At 34.0% G+C, this 6,230-nt stretch overlaps 1 protein-coding gene across 1 annotated transcript in view; it reads right to left on the reverse strand.

Annotated features, from left to right (window-relative positions):
• Positions 1-6,188, reverse strand: part of LOC124645880 (monocarboxylate transporter 12) — a 40,845-nt gene extending 34,657 nt beyond the window's left edge. Inside the window, exon 1 of the mRNA XM_047185855.1 lies at positions 6,075-6,188. The gene's annotated coding sequence lies outside the window, so the exon portion shown is untranslated. The remainder of the gene's footprint in view (positions 1-6,074) is intronic.
• Between the last annotated feature and the right edge of the window lie 42 nt (positions 6,189-6,230).

Here is a 6,230-nt window from a genome sequence, read left to right on the forward strand (position 1 = left end):
ATTGCATGCGCATTGCGTACATAAGACACTTCCATATAGATATCTTCCTTGAGAATGCCTTTCTAAACGGCGGTTTTTACATCTATAAGATGGGCATGTAAATCAAACTGATTTGCAAGAGTTAAAATAAATTGGAAAGATTATATTTGAGCTACTGGAGTCAACGTTTCGTTATAATCTTGTAAGCATTGTTGAGTGACACCACGAGCTACTAATCGGGCTTTATACCATGTAGGTTTACCCAACTCGTTATTTTTAATTGTACATACCCAATTTGAGCTTTTTATGTTAAAATTTTTAGGTCTTGCTATGAGAGTCCAAGTATTATTTCTATGATTAGACTCTATTTCACTTTTTGTGGTTTTCAACATATGTATACTAGAATCATCCCCACTAAAAATGTCACAATAGGTGCATGGTAGTGATTGAACAGTTGTGAGCGATAAGCAAAAATAGGTCATTAATCCTTTTATAATCTATTGGGGTACTTTGAGAATTATTTGTATTACGTCTCAGTTTGCTAGATGAAGGTCCAGCTTCTGAGCTATTATCAGGGAATGATTATGTTTGTGTTTGTTGCCTATTAACTTTGCCGATTTATCGTCGTTATCGTGCTTGTTAATTTAGGCGGGAATTTGAACAGGTATTATAGAAATACAACTCATCAAATCATCATCATCATTGGCCACAGAGCATCTTGGACAGATGATTGTGGCAGTGCTTGTCTACGCGGTTATTAGTGCCGCAAGCACTTTCTTTCATCAAATCAACATCCCTCGCAATAGGGAATTGGTTATTTTTGTATTAGGTAAATAGTTTGTAACCATTTTGGTCGTAACCAACTAATATGGCTTTAAATGACTTTTCGTCAAATTTCAAGGCTTTAGTTTTATCATGAACATGTTGAACCGAATCATCATCATTATTTTAAATGTCTTGAATAACTTATTTTCGGTTTCGTATTTTCGGTATTGATTGTGTCATGTTTCGTATGGTGTTTTATTATTGGCGAGCGCTTTTGTGGGTAGTCTATTTGTTAAATATGTATATTAATATAGCGTCATCGCAGAATATTTTATATAATTTCGCACTTGTAACCAATGGTCGAGCCATTTCGCTTAACGTACGATTCATACGCTCCTCGACACCATTTTGTTGTGGCTATTCGATACTGTTAAACAGTACCTAAGTTATTCCTTACAAACACAATAATAATCTTTAAATTCATTAGAAAGATATTCTCGCCCACTATCGCAATATAAATTAGTTTACTTTATGGTTAAATAAGTTTTCACTTTTAGCAACAAAATCTTGAAAACATTTCAGCACTTCTGACTTAGCATACATCAAATATATATAACAGTGTAATATTACACTGTAATGTATAAAATTGTCTATAAAAGTAACAAAATAGTTCTTATTATCTACAGTACATGGTTTTTACCAAGTATGCAAGGTTCAAATAATTCATCAGCATTACCAAATTATCAAATAAAAACATTATTTTCATCAACTACATATTTGAACATAAAATTTTTCTGTTTATTTAAGTGAGTACTATGCCGTATTATTTATACTCTTTTACACAGTCTTGGTGATTCTCTTCAACTAAATTTAAATTACTCAGAGAATTATTACTGTTTAAAAGTAATACTAAAAACATTATCGATTGATGTTCTCACCTGTCATAAAACATTTATTATTTTTAACATAAATGTTGAAAAATTTACCGACATACCAGTCTTTTGGCATACCTATTATAACGTACCTCCGGTGAATATAAAACGTCATCAATTGATCCTTGAATTTATGTTGTTACCTCGATTTACCCTTTACCAAACTCCAGGATTGAAACTCCTTTCCTAGCAACACCGATCTTCAATGGTGTGGATAATTCGACGTACGAGGTTAAAACCTTTTTACATTGTCAATCTTTTATTTTTTTTTTTTTTTTTAAATATGATATAGGTCATCATGATCTGTCACACCAGAATGTAAAAGAAAATAAACAGTATTATTTTCTACATAATTAGCAGACAATTTACATTATGAAATCATAAAAATGAAACCGTCCTGGTCATTGTTGCAGTATTCAATGTTATTGGCAGACTTTTGAAGTTCACCCATTGATTATTTTGCTGCAGTCCCTTTAAGTAACGGCAGTCCTTTTTGAAATTATTCCGACGTCCGCAATGATCACAATACATTTTTTTTTATTATATGCATTGAATTTCCGGGTTGATAATTATTTTTATTCTTCTTCTTTCGTGTCGATGACATGCCTTATAGTGAGACTACACTTTGTCAGCCCAATATGCCGCCACAGCGAAAGCACTAATTATTTTTATTTTGAGTGTGGGTCTCATGTGGGTCTCATTATTATTATACAATTCATGATCGAGTCGTAGTCTAGTAGTAGGCGTAGTCTTCACAGAAACCATATTGAGTTGCTCATCACCTAGCAACGCAGAAATAACACCGTCATAAGATGTGATATTTTGTTCATTGTTAATGCAATTTTAATTTACACTCTTTCACTGAATTTAAAATTTTTGTTGTATTACTTTTAACTACAGAAAACGGCCTGGGCCCATAACCTGTTGGATATGGGTGCAGGTGAGACAAAGAAAACACATGTATCCTGAACGACTGTTATATTTCGAATGCAAGAACGTACGATTAAAGTGAACATTGAATGATTGAATGTTTGACGAATGATTGAAGTAGGTATGCTTTATATAATCTTGGATATTTGTAAAGGAGGTATTATACGTACATCGTGCGTATATTCCAACAGTCTACAGCTAAGAACAACTAAATAGTTTTACTAGAGCCGATTTTATGTTGTTGTATGTGTTGTTTAATTCTTTCTGCGGCTATCAGCAGATTATTTCATTGTTTAGCCAACAAAAGAATGAAGAGTCGCTGAAGAGATTGTTGAGTCTTCCCGCTTATAAAATAAACAAGTAAGTACCACGAATTATGAAGCATTGTTTTAGAGCTTTTACAAAATGTACCAATTGTTGACCGTTTAGGAGTTTAGACTGAAAATAATACAATTTTGCGTTACTGAGCCGTTAACAGATATTCTACCTACATACATTTGCTTAAAACAGTTAACCATTAGCAAACAATTCTTTTGTGTATTCTCAACATCGGTTTTTACTACCCGAATAAAACAAAAGGTATAACATTATACTGTACACTGATACGTTTTTTTGCGAACGTTCAACCCTTGCGCTTAGACGCAACGCGGCAAGTAACGCGATTACAGGCGGGTGATTGGCTCTCACAATACAGCTGCGTACTACAGTTTACAACTTAATAGAATGGCAAACTTGTTGTGAGAGTAGTAACTGAGTGTAAAATTACTGTGTCAGTATTGTATTGTTCCTAATTGGATAATAATTTGTATGTCCTTAGCATAGTTTCGGTTTTTAATGCCTTTTTGTAAGTTTTTCAATTGTGAAGGATATGATGGCGATGTTCAGTAAATTACAAATAAGAAGTCAAGGAAGCTCTGTCGAGAAATAAAGTATTAGGCAAAGATTACTGTCGAATTAATATTAAGAGACGAAAACCCGAGAATTTTTAACAAAGTTGTGTACACACCTACATACATAAAGATTTCTACCATCCATATATTTTAATTAAACTTTTAATAGCACGTTGTAAGAAGTAGAGCAATGGAAGGAAATAAAATGTCGTTCACGAGACACAAGAAAACGGCTCTCGAAGGGCAATTTCCTTGAACTATTGTGTCTTTGTAACAGGAACATAACCTTATCGTCTCAGCTGAGCAATAAACTCTAACTATGCAGTCGCATTTTGTTCTTATTTGCTTAAACTAACTTACGCCCGCGGTCTCGTCTACTTCCCGTAAACTTCGCGCGACTATAGAAAAAGTAACCTTTAGAGAGTACCTACACTGCAGACTAAACAATCGGCTGTCAGTTGACCCGATGACTGTCAATTTTTTTTTAAGAATATCTTGAACCTAATCGCAGTTTTCACTTCGTCTGATACTGGCTAAATCCTAACTCCCGATCCTCGTAATGCGCTTAGGTACCTACCATTCATCTTCATACGGATTTATGAGCCCAAAAAAACTTTAGGCAGACTAAAAGTTTGCAGTGCGACTATCTGACGCTGGATTAGCTCCTACGCTTAGCTTGTTCAAACAAACAAAGATCGATGAAGCGATTTTCAGGAATCAAGAAGTATTCTTGTCTCGTAGAGAAATTGCTCTCTCAGCGTGTAGTTTTAACGTATCAAGAAGTTTCTCTTTGATTTTCCTGCAATTTTATGCCCGAGCCAGCGGGATATGCGATTAACTTTGGTAAATTACATGTTATTACGAAGATATGATATTATTTTTTCGTCTCATAACTATAAAAGCTGTCCGCCCATCTCACTATCATAATCATAATAAGATCAGCGTAAGTGAGTGTGGGTAGATGGATGAATGAATGGATTTATTTGTTATTTGGAATTATTTCCTGCAAAGGTAACAAAACAGGAACTACCTTTACGTTCAATGTAACTTCTTAAATAAGGTGAAGTTTGTATGTGAGGGTAATCTTCGGAATCACACAATCTTTTCCAAAAATAAATCTCATAAAAATACATGGATATTACTATTGAGCGGTATACTGCTAAAGGTACCTATACCTATATTGTTTGAACCTCAGACGACAGTATTTTTATAGTTTTATATGTAGCTTTTACCGAAGCTAAGTAGTAGTAGCTGCTTAGCATTTCATATTTTGGATTATAGTTGTGATATTTTTATTTCAAAACATTTAAGTAAATAGACTCCACATCTACAAAACCGCACGGAGAAACATTCTAGTTATATAAGTTCCTCTCTCAACAGCAAAATCATTTATTGTATTTGAAGGGTATGTCACTAAGGGCGTGCGGACACGTGCCTCAGTGGCCGTGGCTCGTGGCTCGTGGCCCCACGTGCGATGGCCGCAGGTACTTGAATTATTCAAAGGTTTCCCACCTCGATGTCGCACACTCTAGCATTCAGAGGACTAGTTCTTGAAGTTAGTAGTGCTCACACTGGCAACCAATTAAATAAATGTGTTTAGTTTGAAGTAATTTTATGTTTCCGTTATGGTTAAAATCAATTTATTCCTGCCTATTTAACTACTGCCCAATGTTTTATTAATTACAATTGAAAAGTGTTTGGTGACTGTTATTAACGTCATTATTTTATTTTTTCCCGCTGCAAATTAAAATTTGCCAAGACGGTAGCACAAAGGAAAGACGAACATGATTCACTTATTTTCAATGTGCATAATGTATGTCAAGGTAATCCGCTTATCCTTCACCGTTAACATCGAAAATTAAATTATAAAGAGCGCATGACATGCTAGCTATGTGTGATCGACTCATACAAATGAAAATTACATGCTTGCTAAGCTGCGAATGTCAAGGAATATCTTATATTAAAACGACACTTGACTTCGCGTGCGAATTTAAAAATAACTAGGTCAGCTGGGAAAGATCAAGTTTCTAATCTCGTTTACTGTGATAACGCGAAATATAAATCCTTCTTTAAACATATTTCAGAGCTGTCTCTTGAGTGCAGATGCGGAAGGCAGATTTTAAGTAACAACATCTAGACAGACTGACATTTATTACTTTTAGCATTCGGACCGTTTCACATTTTATTTCTACGCTCAATCTGCCCATGAACGTGAACGAGACACAATATAACTGTGAGGGCTTTATTTTATTTTATTGTTCATTACATCTAGTCTATTGTCGGCATTTGTAAGAGATTTGTCCATTGTCAAGTTTTCTTTTGTGATTTTAAGTGAAGATATATAAAAATAAGTAGGTAAGATAAAAGTCTGGAATTTTCTCAATATGTAAAGACCATGCTCCATACTATTAATTTATGAAATTAGAAAAAGAGGGCACCTAAAATATATCTATACTTGCGACTCAAACAGGTGTTCTATTATTTTTGTAATTATTAATTTTCTAGCTATTTATGAATCGTATAATGTATAAAGCATCAATCTATAATTGAAGAGAAAGACAGCAAGCATCGTACATACCTAATCACTTTAAAACAACCGCATACACACAATCGATATACACCTTTGTTTTGATTTCATCGCCCTGTTTCATTTGCCCAATTTCTGTGACTTACACGTAGGGGAATTAAGTTTTATATCACATCACATATTGTTTAATGTTTAGAATATTGTTTA

The sequence above is a fragment of the Helicoverpa zea genome, chromosome 3, assembly GCF_022581195.2.
Source record: "Helicoverpa zea isolate HzStark_Cry1AcR chromosome 3, ilHelZeax1.1, whole genome shotgun sequence".
Classification (NCBI taxonomy): Eukaryota; Metazoa; Arthropoda; class Insecta; order Lepidoptera; family Noctuidae; genus Helicoverpa; species Helicoverpa zea.